The following is an 18,149-nucleotide window of genomic DNA, read 5'->3' as shown; positions in this document are numbered from 1 at the left end:
TGTAATCCTGCTTTGGCGCTTTCTCCTTTAACCTCCATCAGCAGTCGTTTCAAGTCTTCACTATTTTCTGCTAGTAATGTGTCATCTGCATAGCTCAAATTGTTAATGTTCCTCCCACCAATTTTCACGCCACCTTCTTCTAGAACTTCCCCATGTTCTGTCCTGACAGTAGTAGCCTCTTGTCCAGAGTACAGGTTGCACATCAAAACAGTCAGATGTTGTGCCCCCCCCCATAAGATGAGACAATCCAATGTAAGAGCATTAGATAATGATAATTACTATGTATACTACAGACATAGATTTTTTTTGGTTAAATGTAAATAATTTGGCAGCAATGTGGTTAGTGATAATACATTATTAGAATTCTGTGTTTTTGATGTTATAATTTAACAATATCCAGACATGTTGGTGACTTCGTGAGAGAGTTTCTGTCCAAATAATGCCCTTCTTTTTGTTTACTTCAGAGTTTATTTTCTACCTTTATCTGTTATTTTTCCTACCTCTGATAAATTAAAGATACGTGTGCTATGGTAGCATAGAGTGTATTCATTTGCATCTCTTAAGTAATGCACTTGCGATTTTTTCCTACAGAAAACGCAGAGGTTTTTTACTTTTAACTTGTATAAAGTAGTACAATTTTATATGCCTGCTAAGTTATAAATGATACATGTGATATTGTTAAACTGGTAAAAGGAGTCTGGATTTGATAGGAAGATAAGTATTGCATATATTTCAATTTTCCCCAAAATTTCTGTTAAAAAATCCCACTTTTTGCCATAGCTTCAAAATATCTGGAAATTTTACATCTCTGGCTTCTCCCATTTCTGCCCATTACCAATTTTTGCAGTAGTTTCAAGCTCCAGATTTCTAGCCATATTGTGCACACGTGGCGTGGGGATATGGCACCCTCGTGTTCAGTGGAACAGACTAGGGTGACTTAATTGCATTGCTGGAGGGAAGGTTCCCTGTGCTGGAATCTTCTTTGCATGCTGAAGGCTGTAGATTTCGTTTCCAGGATTTCTGGCAGCAGGGCTGGGGCAGACTGGAGACCTGGGAGAGCGAGGGCCAACCCCAGAGTATTGGCAAGATGTTTCAATGTTCCAGCTCTGTATAAGGCAGCTTTCTATTCTGTCTTCTGGAAAGCACTGGGATTCCAGAAGAGAGAGCAAAACAGGATTGGGGAATGGATATGGGTCAGACCGCGTTCTGAGTTGGAGGGGCTAGTGGTTGGGCAAAAATGGCTCCCTGGCTTGAATTTGTCTCTGACGCAAGTTGCTTGGACAGCCTCTGGCAAGCTTGTGTTCTGCCCAGGCCATAAAATGGCCTGCCTTTCCGAGGCTCTGCGGTGATTGCAGCAAGATCAGGGGCATGAAATGCGCCGAAGCACTCTGCAGACGCTCCCGATTATGGGATGTGAGAAAGGGCCTGGCTATGTTTTGTCATGTCTGTGTCAGGGATGGTTTCTGTGGCACAAATTTCTCTGCCGGGCCGCAGCTTCTCATGCGGCCAGTCATTTGGATCCTGCGGAACTGAGGCGGTGGGGAATGTTTCCATGCTCCCAAAAAGATACTTCCCCCAAGGGGCAGACCCCACAATGTATCGAAGCTCAGTGTGGACGTAGCTGCTCTCTCATGTGGATGAGGCATGTGCGGACGAGGGCACAAAGTTGCCTGGACTGTCGAGAGGTCAGAGTTCAGAGGGGAGCTTTGTTATCCCCCCCCCCCGTAAAGTCCGGCTGGAATTTTTCCAGGGGTCCCTGTCCCCCGCACTTACCTACAACCTGGCAATGACTCAGTTCTATGACTCGGTATGAATTTAGACCGATTAGGGGGGGGAGGGCAGGAATGGATGAGCCAGTGGCAAGCTCTCGGGGCCCTTCGTACATGCCCAGGGTAATGCTGATTGCCCCTTTGGGGTCAGGAACGAATTTTCCTCCAGGCCAGATTGGCTGGGAATCCTGGAGGCTTTTTTGCCTTCCTCTGGGCATAGAGCAGGGGTAACTGAGGGAGGCGATGGGGGGGATAGCTGTGAATATCCTGTTTGTGCAGGGGTTGGACTGGATGACCCTTGGGGTGAACTTTGCAGCTCTGTGATTCTAATAGGCAGTTGGCTTGGTGAGGCACGTTGCCAGCCTGTTCTTCCAGAAGCCCTACTGAGAGCTTTGGGGTGCAACAAGAAAACAAGGCGAGGGGTGGGTGGGAGGGGCGGGCTCTGTCCCATTTGTCAATCATTGCTTTGGTGGTCCTGGCCGTCATCATGTTGTGTGTTGTGACTGATGGCGTGCCCAGTGGGAGGGGGAAGGCACAGTTAAATTTTTCAGTGCCTGACACCTGACAAGCGTGATGAATTGCGGCAAGGCACGCGCTGCCGGCGTGACAAACGGCCCGGCTCTCCCTCCTTCAAGCTCCAGGAAAACTTTGCAATTATTTCCTGGGGCTCAGCAAATGACTTTCTCAATCAGCCTCACGCGGGAGTTTCCCTTATTTACTCTTGTTTAATGGTCCTTCTAAAGATCAGATCCAAAAACCCGATGGAAGTCAATGCAAGGACTCCCACCAACTGCCAAGTGCTTTGGGAAAAAGTTCGCTTCCTGGGCTGTTCGGCGCACTCCACTGGCCGGCCAGCAGCAAGCAAACTTTTGTGGAGCGGCGGATTCCTGTGCCTTTGGCCAGGAGGCAGCAGGGTTGAGTGGACTGGCAAAGCACCGAGCAGCGGCCAGCGTTTCCGCAAGGGCCCTTTTGCACAAATGAGCCCTCCCTGGGTAGTCTTTGGCAGGTCTGCTTGTAGATCCCAGAATAGTAGTGGCCTGCCTTATAGGGCTGTTTTAAAGGGGGACGAGAGGTGGCGGTCTCTACAGCTTGGCTTTGGGCATGTGAAATGCAGGGCTGAACCTTGGCTTCATGGGGGTGGCCTTGGAGGTTGCTGTCCTTCTGCCTCTCAAGGTAATTGGAAGGGCAACATGGATCCCAGAGAAAACCCACTGGGATCCCAGAGGACGAAAGCTGGCAGGCTCAGAAATGATGTGCACAGAAAAAAAAACTTGCATGCAGTGTTAGGGCCCCTGGAATGCGCAACCTTGGAAAAACACCCGGCAGTGGTTGCATAGTGATTAAGTGGTTGGGCTGCGAATCAGCACTCTGGCGGTTCAGATTCTGCTACTGCCATGAGCTCAGCAGGTGGCCTTGGGGAAGCCACTCCATTCAACCCAGCTCCCCAACTGTATTGTGGTATCATAACAACACTGGCTTACTGCTCTGAGTGCAGCATGAAGCTCTCTAGAAGAGCAGCACCTATGAGCAGTTGTTATTTTATTTATCACCTCCTGCCATTGCCTTTGAGGAGCACCTGGGGGCGCTTCATTTGTTACCTGCAAGGAATCTGCGTCCCCCCCCCAAGACGTTCCCAGTGCCCCCCCCCCTCCTTAAGGATGTTTGGATGGCCTGTGGAAACAGCTGTATTATGAGTGCTTTTGCTAATGGCTGATGGTCTCTTTGTCTTCTGGAGGGATAGTTGTCTCTCTTTTACTTGATTGGGGCAGTAAGTTTATGCTTTGGGGCAAATCTTTTTATTTGTTTTTTTATTTATTTTATCGTATTTATATTCCACCCTCCCCACAGAATATATGTATATGTATATTAATTATATCTTTAAATGCTGATTTTGTATTGGATTGTTTGGAATGGATTTGTATTATATGCCACCTTGAACAAAACTGAAAAGGTGGGGGATGACTTCATTAATAGGTCACATTTTAAAATAAAGTTTTACTGGCAAACCCACCCACCCCAATGCTGGCAGTGCAGTCCTACGCAGAGATACCCCCTTCCAAGTCCGTTGAAGGTGTGCGTAGAGGAGCACTGTAGGATGCATGCGGGAATCTTGGCACCTGACAAGCGCCTTCTCTCTCTTACTAGGAAGCCCTGGACCTGGCAGGAAAGACCCCGGGACAGGCCGACTCTGAAGCAGCTGAGAAGAGTTTGATGAGACACAGGGGCCACCCCTTGGCACCTGGAGCAGCAGAGAGGTAGGAGACGGTGATTTATCTTCCGAGGGTTTCTTGATGGATGGGAGTGGCTAGTGGCATATTGTCTCCTGATGCGAAAACCTGAACGTGTGGTGGTGAGCAGCTTCTTTGCATCTAAAAGGGTAAAAATCCCACCCCCCCTTCAACTAGTGGCTTCTTCGTAGGGAAGAAGATGCAAAGTTCTTACTAACCAATGCAAAATGCATTCTGAGGTCTTGTGGCAAAGAAGTGCTGTGACTTCAGGAGATTATCCAACTCTGACGGCTAGCCATGTTTTGCATATTGCGAAACTCTTGATGGTTCCGGCTTTGTACTAGGAATTATCCTTCCTTTTGGACCATTTGCCTCCTTCCCGTAGAGAGGCATCAGGTGGCTTCCAGGGGCTGAGATTTCTGGGCTTTCTTTTCCGAGGAGGAGGGACTGCATTGCCTCTTCCGTAGTGACGTCATGATGACGCAGACATCCTGTCGAGTCGTCACGAGCGCAAGAGGCTGTCATGGCAGTGTGGGAGATGATGTGGGGGGGGGGCCTGTTCTCAATGCAGTGAAAACATTGATCGCTACAAGACTCCAGAGGGGGCTTGGAATCGTTCAAAAAGTTCGTCTGAATTTTATCTGCTAGTTTCTCATTTTTGCTCCGTGGCCTGTCAGCCTTGAAGCATGTCGGGTAACAAATGGGAAAATAGTATCTTGGGTGACTGTGGTGGAACTTCATTGTTTTGAAATTCAAATTCGTGGTTGTTATTTTAAATGCCGTTATCTGAAAAACTCTTTTTTAAAAAATCGCCTAGTCTGTCTGTGATACTTTTATTTGCGGTGTTTCATGTTCTGTTCAAAGGGTGCCATTTTGAAAGTGTTCCCATGAGTCCCTCGCAAGATCTCATGCGAAGGCTGCGCGCGATTCCTGGGATTGGATGCTCTGCTGTTCTGGGGAGTGGAAGAGAAAGCGACCCTGCAGTGTTTCAGATGCAGAGCCGTGTTGGCAGCAGAGCAAGATTGAAGTCCAGAGAGACTTTGAAGACGAACAAAGTTTCCAGGGTACAAGCTTTCAGGAGACAAAGGGAGCGTTGACTCTCGAACATTTATACCCTGAAAATCTTGCTGGTGTTTAAGGTGCTGCTGAACTGGAATCTTGCTGTCTTACCACAGACTGAAACTATTCTTATAACTTGACTATTACGCTACTATTAATGCAGCCTAAAATTGCAGCAGCGCAGCCCCCAAACGGCAAATGTGATCTTAACTTACTTTTCATTCATTCCAGAAGTAGTGATAGGTAAACCAGAGTGGGCAGTTCATTCTGGTGTTCACCTTCTGGAGTGCTAGCTCATAAGTCGCCTAAGATGTGCCTGGTTAAAACATTTCGAGTGGGTTTTGTCCATTTGTAAGAGTGACCAGCCTCTGTTACCACTGTTCCTTTTGATTTCCACACCACTGCCTGCCACAGCACTGCAGCTGCCGGGTCTCGCTTGCTCCGCTGTCTCTTGACACACACCACTGCACACATGGCACATGTCTGGGATGTGTGTGCCAGTCATGGTGGGCCATGAGATTGAACATGTCTCCCTGTGATGTGAGTGGCCACTCTGTAGTAGATGTTGGTGACTTCTCTGGGCACCCTTGCCATGACCTCTTCAAAGGTCTGGTGTGGCTTGTCGGTCTCCAGATTGCTAAGCTGCAAGAGGCCTGTATAGATGGTCAGGCAAGTCCAGAATGCAAACATGAGGCAGGGTGGGGTGGCGTGGGAAGAAGGGTACCCTCTCGCCTTTGGTCAGGACTCTTAACTTCTTAATGGACTTGCCCACTTCTTTATGCAGGGCACAAGGTTGCATCTATTCTGGATGACCATCATGCTCTAGAAAAGAGCAAGAATCCAGCACCACCTATAAGACTAACAAACTTTGTGGTAGGGTTTCAGCTTTCGCGAGCCATGGTTCACTTCTTCAGATACAGCTAGAATGTGAGTCTTCTGTCTTTGTATCTTGGAGAGTGAAGTGATTGCAGAAGCCAAATGATAATAGCCGGTGAATGACAATAGCAGGCATGATTGGATAGGGTGGAGTATGGAGAGGGGTGGTGGGTATGGAGAAATCAGCGTTGGTAATGAGACAGGAAGCCTAGGTCTTGATTCAGTCCAGGTGGATGCATTGTCTTGAGCTTCGTTATCAGTTGCAATTCAGGAGTCTCTCTTTCTAATCTCCCTTTGAAATTCCTCTGCAGGGTAACTGCTACTTTTAGGTCAGCAACTGAATGTCCTGGAAGGTTAAAAAGTTTCTCCTCTGGTTTTTGAATATACTGGTTTCTGATGTCAGACTTAAGTCCATTAATTCTTTGTCGAGGGGAATGGCCACTTCGTCCAATGTAGAGAGTGGGAGGGGCATTGCTGACACGTGATGGCGTAAATCACATTGGAGGATGAGCAGCTGTTTGTAACGGGGCTGACTGCTACGGCGCAACAGTGACGCCAGAGCCAGCCAGGTGTGGGTGCAGAATTACGTCAGGGAGCTAGAGTCTATGTGTGTTGCTTTTGTGCATGGAGGCTGGGAGCAGGCACCATCCCAAATAATAACATTATAATAACATTCGATTTATATACTGCCCTTCAGGACAACTTAATGCCCACTCAGAGCAGTTTACAAAGTATGTTCCTATTATCCCCACAACAAAACACCCTGTGAGGTGGGTGGGGCTGAGAGAGCTCTGAGAGAGCTGTGACTGACCCAAGGTCACCCAGCTGGCTTGAAGTGGAGGAGTGGGGAATCAAACTCGGCTCTCCAGATTAGCGTCCTGCGCTCTTAACCACTACACCAAACTGCATCAGCCCCCCCTCCCCCGGTTGCTGCCCTACACCTTCCCACCTTGGCAGTCTATACAAGGGGATTCACCGCTATCTTTGAAAGAAATAAACTGAAATCTTTAGTATTAAAAAACCGTCCTCTTTGCTTGAGTGGGACCAGAAATGCCTTTTTGTCAACGCGCTTGGCATTTGTGCGGGACGTGGCTGCTTGGAGGACTGAATCGGAGGAGAGAGCAGGGCGCTGGTTCTCTTCCCCCCACCCTCCTGCTCGGATCAAATACAAGCATCACGGTTGTACAAAGAAAAGGATGCAAGGACTGTGTGCCCAAAAGCCGGGGAGGGGCAGCTAGCGTCGGTCGACGCCTGCTTGCCTGCTCTTAGCTCGCTGCTCTGGTTGGGGGCATGCAGGGTAGCCCTGGTGTGTGGCACAGAACCCAGCAGAATCTTGGGGCTCAGTCACCTGAGGTCCTGCCACCCAGCCACGTTTGTAATTCCTTACCTGATGGTTCAGAGCTTTGTTCCTTGTATGGGTTGCCCCCAAGTGATAGCTACAACTTTTAGCTGGTGTGCAAGGGGAGGCAAGCTATGGTTGAGGAGCTGAATGGTGTTTTTTGGGGGGGGGAGGGAATAGGCTTTTCATCCTCCTCACCTGGGTTAGTAAGAGCATAAGAGTCATATTTAAGGCCACCTCTGCCAAAGCCGTCTCCTCTACTGTTCAGTTTCCCTCTGGGGAGCTCACAAGAGGACAAGGAGGTGCCAGCCGGCCATCTCTTGGTTTCTGGTCTTCCAAAGCGAGTCACCAAATGGAGAGCCGATGTAGTGCAGTGGTTAGCGTATCAGACTAGGATTTGGGAAACCTGGGTTCCAATCCTTGCTCTGACAAAAAGCTGCATGGGTGTCCTTGGGCTAGTCAGTCTCTCTCAGCCTAACTGCCTCGCAAGGCTGTTGTTGCAAGGATAAAAGAGGGGAGGAAGAACCATGAAATCTGCCTTGGAGACATAGTAGGATGCGAACATACTGGGTCACCCCATCTTCGAACCTTCTGGCTGTTCTTCCTCCTATAGCAATACAACAGCAACTCCAGTTTTCACTTCTCCATCTCCAGCGCCCCCTTCTCCAAGAATTTATCTAGGCCCCTTTTAAGGCCCTGTAAGCTTGTGCCTGCCGCCGCATGTAGCATTGAGTTCCACAGGTTCCAAGGACTGTGAAGATGTGCTTTTTGTTTGCATGAGAAAAGAGCGGAGCTATAAATCAGGCTGCTCCGAGATCAAGTCTTTCTGCACTTGCGGCCTCAGGACAGCCATGCTGTCCGCCCTCCCTGGATTGTGGAGCGTTTGTTCATTAGGCACCCCAGACACCGCCTCCTCTTCCCTCTGGGGTCCCCTCCTGCTGCGGCTGGGCCAGAGATCCCCCCGCCCCGTGTCCGACAGCCTCACTCTGGCCTCTCCCGGCGTCTGTCTTCCCTTCCTGTGGTGCTGAGCCCACGCAGGCCTGCTGCCTCCCGTCATTCTTGCTCCCTTTATTTGTGGAGCTGCTCCAGCGCACGGTACATTGCTAATAATGGCAATTACCGTTACACGTTGGCTACAAGGTACGGCAGCGGTAATGGGATCCAGAGGGACAAAATTAAAGCGATATAATATGCTAAGATAAATTAACGTTGTAAAATTAGCCACGGGTCTAGTCGGGGATGTGACAAATGTCTCACAGCTTTGTTATGAGCCCGGGGCTTGGCTCAATTGGATTAGTGGCCCGGAGCAAAAGAGAGGGGCGAGAGGGGGGCAAGAAAGGGGGTCCAGGAGTCTCTTTGCCCACCTGCTAGCAGTTAGCGCTGCTTGTTTGTTCTCCGGGCTTGGCAAAAGACTGCCGTCCCTTGGTGCTCTTGGAGAACTTAAACTCGAGTTTCAGTTTCATTACTCTAGGAGGAAAAACAGCCAGCAGAAGGCGGCCAGGAGGAATAGGAGGAATAGGAGACGGCCGGGGCAGCCCGTGCCCCTGAAGGGGGCAGCATAGAGTGGGGCACTCCGGAGTGTTTGGGTGAAGAGGGGGCCTGTAGGTGTCAAATGCTGGCAGCACGTGCCATGCTCATGCGCCAGGGCTGGGGCTGGACGTTACGCTTATCTGCGAAGGTCATGCGGTGCCGGAACTGTCCGCTGTCTCTTACGCCCTCCCACAGGGTGCAAGTTGTCTCTGCTGGCCGGTGCTCTCGCAGCTGGGCCGTGGGAAAGGAAGCCTCCCTAACCTCCACCCCCTGTGTGCCATCTCTCCCTGCGTCCCATCCCCTGCACAGCTGTGTCCCAGTGGAACTAGCCGGCCTTTAGGAAAAGGGGGAGTGTTGGGCTTTGAATGATCTATATGCCTGATCCCTGCCTGTGCCCTCATTCCTGGCAAAGAACCCAGTGAGATCGTGAAACCAGCAGCTTTTCAACAAAGGTCTTACTAACAAACAGTGGGGCCTTTTGAAGGTTACTTGGCAGATCCTAACATTGCATGGCCAAGAGTCAGAGAAGGTGGCTTGGCTTGGACAGGGTATGATGAGGATTTTTTGAGCCATGCCTGGTCCTAGAGGCTCCACTGGGCTCGATGCGTAGTGAGGTGGAACTTCCAACATCCAGTTGAAAGCTGGGGAGGTTTTGAAGGCTTGGTGTTAACAGCACGTGTGCAACACATACGGCATGTCCCTGGCGCCTGCCGCGAGAAGGCTCTTTCTCAGCTAAGGGGTTTTGAGAATGGTCCAGACCATGGAAGACCCGCTGCCAGTCGCCATTGGCCACCCTGTGCTGAGGGGAGGGGGGACCAATAGCAGCAGCTTTACATATTCGTAGCTAGTGGTGTGTCTGAGAGGCCACGAGAGCCTACCAGGCCTGTTCAGGATGCACACCCCCAGGACCAGCGAAGGGGAGTGGGACAGGTTTGCCCTGAGAGACAGAGGGCAAATGAGGGGCAGTGATGGCACAAGGCAATGGAAGGAAGGCAGCTTTTAGTCTCCCTCTTGCCCCAAATTATTAAGTGGCAATTCCCCATCGCCTTGGCCCAATTGAGCGGCTTCTGTGATCGCAGCCACCGCGATGATGTGATGAGTCGTCCTGGTTAGGAACAGCTCCCTGGGAAGTGATCTTGTCCTCTGTGCCCTCGTGTGATGCTGGATGAGCTCCAGCAGTGTGCCTGTGGATTAATCCCAACAGTGCTAGCCACGGAGATAGCCTGCTTGCTGCATCGGCACAGCTGGGGCTTGGGGAGGCGTGGCTCCTGCAGGGATCTGGAAGCAGGGGCTGTGTGCTTTGGGGCTGGAAATGGAGGCTAGTGAGGAACTTAAGGTTAGGCATATGTTTGTTGACATGCTGCTGTCATGGGGCAGCAGGAGACATCAGGACTAGGGGTGTGCAAGGCCTGCCTGTTTCGTTAAACCTGATTTGGTTTTAACTGAATCAGGAAACTGTTTCGGTATTCAGGGATTACCGAAACAGCAAGCCGATTCGGTATTCGCATTTTGGCTTGATTCGGCCATTGTTTTCAATGAGAAAACCTTCTCCCGGCTTTCCGGGAGTCTGGGGGGGCATTTTCTGTCCAATTCACACCAATCTTGGTGGAGACCTTCTCCTAACTCTCCTCTAACTACCCCCCAAGTTTCAGAAAGATTGGACTTTGGGGGGCCATGTTATGCCCCCCAAAACAAGGTGCCCCCATCCTCCTACACTCTCCATGGTTCTCTATGGGGAAAAACAAGTCATCTTTCTAGGTGGCTTGGGGTGGCATTTTACAAGCAAAATGCAACCAACTTTCAGGGGACTTGCTCCCACCTGTCCTCCCCCCTCCCCCCCAAAACTTCAGGAGCCCATCTCCCACCTGTTTGGCCCCCCCAAACTTCAGGGGCCCATCTCCCACCTGTCCTCCCACCCTCCACCAAGGCCCAAGCTGATCCCACTTTGGGGGGCCATTTTATGCCTCCCCCCAAAGGTGGTTCTCCTGCCACACCACTTTGTCTTTCTACTGTGGGGAAGACTTCCACACCGCAGAAACACAGGGGATTGGGGCTGCCAGTGGCCACAGCCACAGTCCGCCTGCACCCAAACTGCCAGATACCTGGTTCTGGCAGCCCGTTCCTCGGATGTGTAGAGCCAAAAGCCCCAGAAGGTGTTTGGCAGAGTGGCAGGAGCCTGTTGTGCCTGCTCCGTCCCTTGGGCTCAAGGTGGTAAAAGAAATATTTAAACAGTTGCTGTTTCCTGGCTGTTAAACTGTGGTGTGCTTTCCTCTCCCCGTCGCTCACTACAGTGTTTTAAGTTTAAAGCAAAAGGCAGCAGAGCAGCGAAACGGGCCCAAAGGTCTGCTGTGGATTTGGGGTGAAGCCGGATCTAGCAGGCGCTGCTTGTCAGAGTCTAATTAGACAACCAAGCGGGACGGGCTCAGCTGGAGGGAGGAATAACCCCCCCCAACCCAAGTGGTGGCCTTCGAATGGGCAGCCGGAGCCTTTTTACAGATTTGTAAATGCAAGCTAATGGCGTGTTTAATGGCGGGTGCATACCAATGGGCCCTGGTGGGGCAGGCATGATTTACATCTTGCTTAATAAAGCATATGATCTGGCCCATTAAAAAAAATACTGCAGCCACTCTGGTGCAAGGCATGTCACAGCTGTGCTCCGATCGGCTGATAAGCCCCCCCAGAACCAGCCAAGGAAAATAGGATGGAAAGCCAGGAGAAGGGGAAGGGAAGGGGGCAGCTCTTGGCCGGACGGACGGCTCTTCTCCTCTGCACGGACAGGGTCTTTGCCAGATGAGCGAGGCAAGGAGAAAAGCGACGTGGAGGCATTTGCAGCGTGGCCAGGGGAGAAGGGCCTGATGCGGGGTGGCTGAGTCACGGGATGTCTGCACGGATGGGCAGGTGGCAGGGCGGGTCAAAAGCAATGATTTTTTTTAAAAAAAAATCAGATTAAAAAAATGTTTTCTGAGTAAAAATCTATCCAAAGATTGTTTTCTATTTAAGATACATTATAGTCCAAAGGTTATTATAATGAAATAAGGATTAGTTTTTAATTATGTAGCATGAGGCTGTATATTCATGCAATGTTTACATTTCTAGTAAATGAATTCCATTAATCCATTCACAACACCATGCTCTTCCAGAGGTTTCTGTAAGATTATTGGGCAATTTTTCTGTCTAGAAGATATTGTCACAGACGCTTGGTTTTACAGTCCTCAGAGCTGTGAGTTCGTGTCTGCAGAGATCACAGATCTCTTCTTCACAGCAAAAAGGTTATAAAATAAACATACACAGCGGAGAAAAAGCCCTCAATCCCCTTGTTCCTTTGCAAATCTTTGTGCACAGAACCAACTTACCTCTTAAGTGCTAAGTTTCAAAAAATTCAGTGAATAGAAGATTGTTGGGAGTAGAATAGATCTGCACAAGAAGCTAAGTGTGAGGAGTCTTTATGTAGAAAACCATGATTTAAATCTAGTATTACTGACTAGTTAATTTAAATCATGATTAAAATCAGTTCAATTTAAATCAAATCCACCCTGGCAGGTGTGGAGCAAGAGACACTTGGCTGAATGGCAGAAGTCTGAAACACTGAAACGAAACATAAGCAATTTGACGACATAATAATCAACAGTAACAGACAGTGCCTAGTAGTATAGTCTACAGTCCCTATCCCTTTATTGAAGCATCTCTTTGAACCATTTCCTTACAGCAGAGCCCCACTGTCTGCATTTGTGGAGCACACGCTTATTACAAACGGCAGTGTGGAGATGTGTGCCCCCAACCTTCAGGGTCGCACAATGGAAATGCTGTGCTTGGCCAAGGCTCCTTGATTCTCATCTAATGTATGTTTGGAGATGCACAATAATAATAGCATTCAATTTATATACTGCCCTTAAGGACAACTTAATGCCACACTCAGAGCGGTTTGCAAAGTGTGTTATTACTATCCTCAGGACAATCAGCCTGTGAGACAAGTGGAGCTGAGAGAGCTCTGAGAGAGCTGTGACTGACCCAAGGTCCCCCAGCTGGCTTCAAGCGGAGGAGTGGGGAATCAAACCTGGCTCTCCAGATTAGAGTCCTGCCACTTCTAACCACTACACCAAACTGGCCTAACGGGGCGTGTTCTCTGCTGCCAGCGAACCCTCAATTGCGCTTAGCTGTTTTTGTCTGGCCGTGGAGTTCCTGGCAGGATACTCTTATGGGGGCTGCAGGGTGTATACATTTGCACAGATTGATTCTGAGCATTTTGTCAGTGGGAAATGCTGCAGGTGCCTGAGAGAGAGGGAAGAGGGGACCAAAACTTTAAGGCGCCGCCAGCACCAAAGAAGCAGCTTGCAGGAGAACTTCCCTCTTGCTCTCTCTCAGCACAGCAGGCATCCCGTCTGTCTGGCCTCTCATGGAGGGTTGTATTTCGTGCTGCTATGGATAGGGAATCCAGGGAGTCACACCCCAGAGGGCTGTGTATTGAAAGAGAGGGCGTGCGAGCGGCTCGATAGAGCCCTTATTGGCTGCGTTGTATCTCCTAATGCAAACAGACAGCTTTCCCTGATAAGTCGCATCTTTCAGTACCAACGGCGCTCAATCATGCCTGGCAAATAACGTTAAGGCATCAGGGCAGGTTTTATTCAGAGGAAAGCTGGCTTGTTAGATGAAATTCTCTTGGGCTAAAATAGGCAGCCCAGCATTAATATGCAGGACATAAGCGGGGAAATTTTCCCAGAAGTCGGTATCAGATCTGAGCTGGCTCCTAACTGCATGATGGGGGATTAACCGCCTGTCCCTCTGGACCTAGCCTGGACCCTGTGCCCTCCTCCTCTGACAAGCCGCCTTGTGTCTGGTGGGATCCTGTCCTCCGGGGACAAGGGGCACCAAGCTGCAGAAGAAACCCTGTGTTGGCTGGGGTGTGTCCTCCTGTCTGCGTCCCCCCGTTCTGCGTTCCTGGGCAGGTGGGTATTCGGCGCTCCACCAGGCCCTGCCTCAGTATCCTCCACCTGCTTCGTGGCATCCTCTCTCCTTTGGCTCTGAGCAGCCTTTTCTTTGAGCCAGGGGCTGGACAGGGCACTGTTCTTGGGCATCGCCATCTTGTTGCCCCAGAGGACGAGAGAACTGCGCTTGTGGATGGGAGCACCCAACACGAGGGCGATCTCACCGCGCACGCAGTGGCTTCTTGTCATTGCCAAGACTTATTGAGTGTGTTTTGGTGCTCTTTGCACACTTTCAAGAGGTCTCAGGGAGCTGCTGACGTGGTTTAATCCTAGGCTCTACTGACTTGAGTCTTTAGGCTTTCGTTGGAAGTCTTTTCTTTTTGGAAGCCTTGTTGTATCTGACATCTGAGCAAGTCTGTTAACAGGGCACTTTAGAGGTCTTTCGTTCATAGGGTCGCCAGAAGTCGGAGGCAACTGGAGGGTGCGTAACACACACACACGGGTCTGACACACAAGACGAATAAAGGAAAATAAAACGGAGGGTGCTCTTTCCAGCAGTAGCCTGTGTTTTGGGGACACGCTGGTCCTTCCTAGGTAGCCACTCCTAGCTTCCTGATTTTAACAGATACATTAGTTGGCCTTTGCACAGCCTGCAGACATGTGCTTATGTGGGGAGAGGTGGGGGGGAGAATTGCATTCTGACTTTCAGCTGACGTGTTTGGTGTACAAAATGCAGAGGTGCCCCCTGGCTGTTCCTGCCAGCCCTGGCGTGAGAGCTGCCTCCAGAGTATACTGGCTTCTTACAGAAGGGGGCCTGGGCGTCCACCGTCAACGGGCACTGTGTGGTGTGAGCTGATGCCAAAGCCCATTCCTTTTGCTACTGTGCTACTCATTATGGTGTCTAACACACTTGCCGCGGCAGGCTCGGCAAAGAGATCACACAAGGCCCCCGTTCGCCAGTTTTTCTTTTTCTCCTTTGCTAAATTGTTGCATTTACATGAACAGCTGAAAGGAAGTTAGATGTTGGGGAAAGGGGTGGAGGTGGAAGAAAGAACCAAGACGTGCACAGACTGTGCAGATTTATGGATTAGAGATTTACATGCCGCTAGGATGCTATACGTTTCCCCTGCCGTGTCAGTTCATTGCCACAAATTACCAGGCAGGCAAAGGTTTGCAAGTGACAGCCGACTCAGCGGTTAAGCAACACAGCAAGGAAAAGTTAAGATAGGAATAGGAAGGGGCAACGTGGAGGGTGGGGGCTCGGGAAAAGAGCAGCAGAAGCCCCCAAAGTCACCTCTTCCCAAATAGCCTTTGCCATTAGAGGCAGAGGAGATGCGTTCTGGCTAGGCACTCACAACCAAAGTTGCAGTGCATCACTGCAGGGGTGTTTTGTGCAACTCCCTTCTTAGGCACACCCAGGACAGACCAAGATTCCAGCATCCTGTCCCCCAGCGGAGGCCAGACAGGGGCCTCTGTGGAGCTCCCTAGGGAGGACGTGAAGAAAACAACTCTACCTTGCTTGGCACCTAGAAACTGGTATTCAAAGGTATACAGCCTTTGAATGTGGAGGTTCTGTTCTGGCTAATGGCTAGAACCACACCTTGTGACAGCAAATTCTGCAAGTTAATTGCATGAAGAATTCTTAGGTCTTCTGTGATTTTTGATGGGGGCCTCAGAGGGCAATGTATGAATTGGGAGGTGGGTATAAAACTTTGGAGTCAGCCCCTTCTTTGCACCTGTAGCAGCTTCTGGACAGCCAGTGAAGGGGTGTGTGTGTTGTTTTACACTGCTCACCCCACCCTGAGGCTAAAATCCCAGATGTCTTCCCTGGGCCCTTAAAATTGGCACACAGCAAATGAGATTGACGGCCACAAGGCACGAGGGTCTCTCAAAATGTATGCTGGTAGAATTGCATCTTTCATAAACATACATTGCCCTTCCTCTGCCATCCATCTACTGTGTCGCTGTGTTCTCATTGCCTGGTACCTGTGGGCCAGATTTTTGTTCACTGCCTTGAGCTGCTGTGATTGTGGGGGAGAGGAGAGATGGAAGTCTTTTGGCATTCAAGCCCAGCATTGTGTACTTGCGGGTCGGGTGGGGCACTATAGTGGATTGAAAGCTAGGAACCACGAATCTGTGATGAATTGACTGACAATCGTTTTCCTTGGGTGGCCATTAAATTCTGCTTAATGCAAGAAGTAGAAAACGTTTCTCCAGGTACACACAATGTTCCATCAGCCTGTTGTTTGGTCGCTCTTCTCGGGACTGTCCCTGGCTCAGTGATTCTCTTCTTGCGATGGCACAATCAGAAGTGTGCATAGTATTCGAAAGGTGCCTGGGCCATAGATCGGAGCAAAAGAATTACAATACAGTTTTCAGTCCCTGATAGGGAGTTTGTTTTTCTCCCTGCTGCTCCATGCAGAGTGGGTGATTTCATTTCGATATTCCTCGCGACCCCAGAACACGATCTACTTTGGTGTTTGCTATCCTGAATAATTTGGAGTCTTCTTCAGACTTGCCTCAATTTTGATTCCAGTTACTTGATAAGCAAATAGCACTACTCCCTGTTCGAATTCATAACCCCCCAAGTTTATTTCTCTCCACTTTATGCCCATTTACTCCTCTCTACTCCCTGCCTTCGAACCGGTTACTAATCCGTTATCCCATGACGGCAAAGTTTGCTCAGAAGTCTTTGGTGAGGAAGTTTTCAAAAGCCTTTATATGTCGTTTTTATATTAAACTATCTACATAATAATGTGCTTAGAAACTTTAAGACAGAATCTAGGTGTAAATTAGGTAACGTCAGAGCTTAAATCATTATCAACAACCATTATCAAAGTATCAAAGATGACTCACTAGACATTGTTAAAATGGACCAAATTAAATTTGACACTGCTTAACCTAATGAGAAGGCTTTAATGTCTAATACACATTTCCCTTAACAAAATAAACAAAAGGGTTTTGACTCTTGTCACCTTCGCTCTGTTGTCTCCCCTCTTCCTGTTTAATGATCTCCCTTAATTTTGCAACCTGTCATACCTTGCTAATCCATTCTTTAAATCGTTGGCATTTTGGAATTGTGCCAATTCCTCGCTATTATCTTCGCTACAGTCAACAAATCAAAAATAATTGGATAATGAAGATTGGAAATGCATTATTTTAGAAAACTCAAAGGTAGTTTTAGGGTTTGATAGCAATTTGCAGACTAATTTGATTAATTTCTCTGAAGATTCCCGAACCTGTATTTTAGGGCATTTCCACCAAATGTGCATAACATTTTGCGACTGAGTTGTTGTATTGCCGCTACTGAAATTATTAATATGATATATCGAATGCAATAGAGCTGAATACCACAATAAAGCATTTGTTAAAACATTTAATTTCATGTTTATGCAAACCATGACGGGGAACGTGCTCCTCTGTGCGAATTGTCAGTGGCGAGCTGTGCCCTCAAACTCTTAAGCTATTCAGTGTGTATCAACGTTGCTCTAAATTTCACAATATAAGTTTTGCACGTGCCTGTTTTTCCCAGCCATCCCATCTCCATCCATGCAAGCCGCCTGTCCAGTAATGATACTGACTTGCACTAAGGGGACTTTCTTTAGCTGGGCAGTAGATTCAAGGGAGACAAGAGGAAGTTCTTTACACATTGAGTGATTAAAGTGTGGAATTCACTGCCTGAGGATGTTATGATAACCCTGGGCTTGAAAAAGACATTTTCTTGGAGGAGAGGCCTGTCAGTGGCTACTAACCACGGTGAATAAAGGGAACCTCTTCATCCAGAGGCAGTCAATCTCTAAAGACCAGGGCCAGGAGGCAAACCTAAGGGAAGGCCTCGAACTCCATGCCCTGCAGTTGGCCCTTCAGAGTAACTGGTTGGCCACTGTATGAGATGGGATGCTAGACTGGATGGGATGCTGGTCTAATCCCGCAGGGCTCTTCTGTCACGGGGTGTGCGTGTGGGTGAATTTCCTGCATTGTTCAGGGGGTTAGACTAGATGGCTCTGGAGGTCCCTTCCAACTCTATAATCCTATGATTCTATGTTCTTGGTTGTCTTGCGCCTCCTTGGTGGCAAGAAGCTGCATGGAGCATCTCACTCGTTTCTCTTGGCTGTTTGGCCTGCCTAACTACTTGGCATCTTCTTACACTGCCAGCACAAAACTTACAGTTAGACCCAGTGGGCACCACCATAATAAATGCTAGTGACTGCAAAAAAGTAGTGCTTGCACTTTACTGTAGTTGATGATGAAGATGATGAAGAAGAAGAAGAATGACATTTATAGTCCGCCTTTCTCACTGAGACTCAAGGTGGATTACATAGTGTAAGATTAGTACAGTCAATATCAAGGACATTTCAATAAGCAGTGCCATAGAGTATGCAAATGCAAATTTACAAAGACATAGCATTAGCAGGAATCCAATACA

The 18,149-nt window shown here is 49.0% G+C and overlaps 1 protein-coding gene across 2 annotated transcripts in view; it reads left to right on the top strand.

Annotated features, from left to right (window-relative positions):
- Positions 1–18,149, top strand: part of CNTFR (ciliary neurotrophic factor receptor) — a 379,352-nt gene that overhangs the window by 78,167 nt on the left and 283,036 nt on the right. For both annotated transcript variants that reach the window (XM_054986878.1, XM_054986875.1), the window contains exon 2: positions 3,915–4,024. The gene's annotated coding sequence lies outside the window, so the exon portion shown is untranslated. The remainder of the gene's footprint in view (positions 1–3,914; positions 4,025–18,149) is intronic.

This window comes from Eublepharis macularius, chromosome 8 (genome assembly GCF_028583425.1).
Source record: "Eublepharis macularius isolate TG4126 chromosome 8, MPM_Emac_v1.0, whole genome shotgun sequence".
In the NCBI taxonomy this organism is placed as follows: Eukaryota; Metazoa; Chordata; class Lepidosauria; order Squamata; family Eublepharidae; genus Eublepharis; species Eublepharis macularius.
This window is presented reverse-complemented; position numbering and strand designations above follow the sequence as displayed.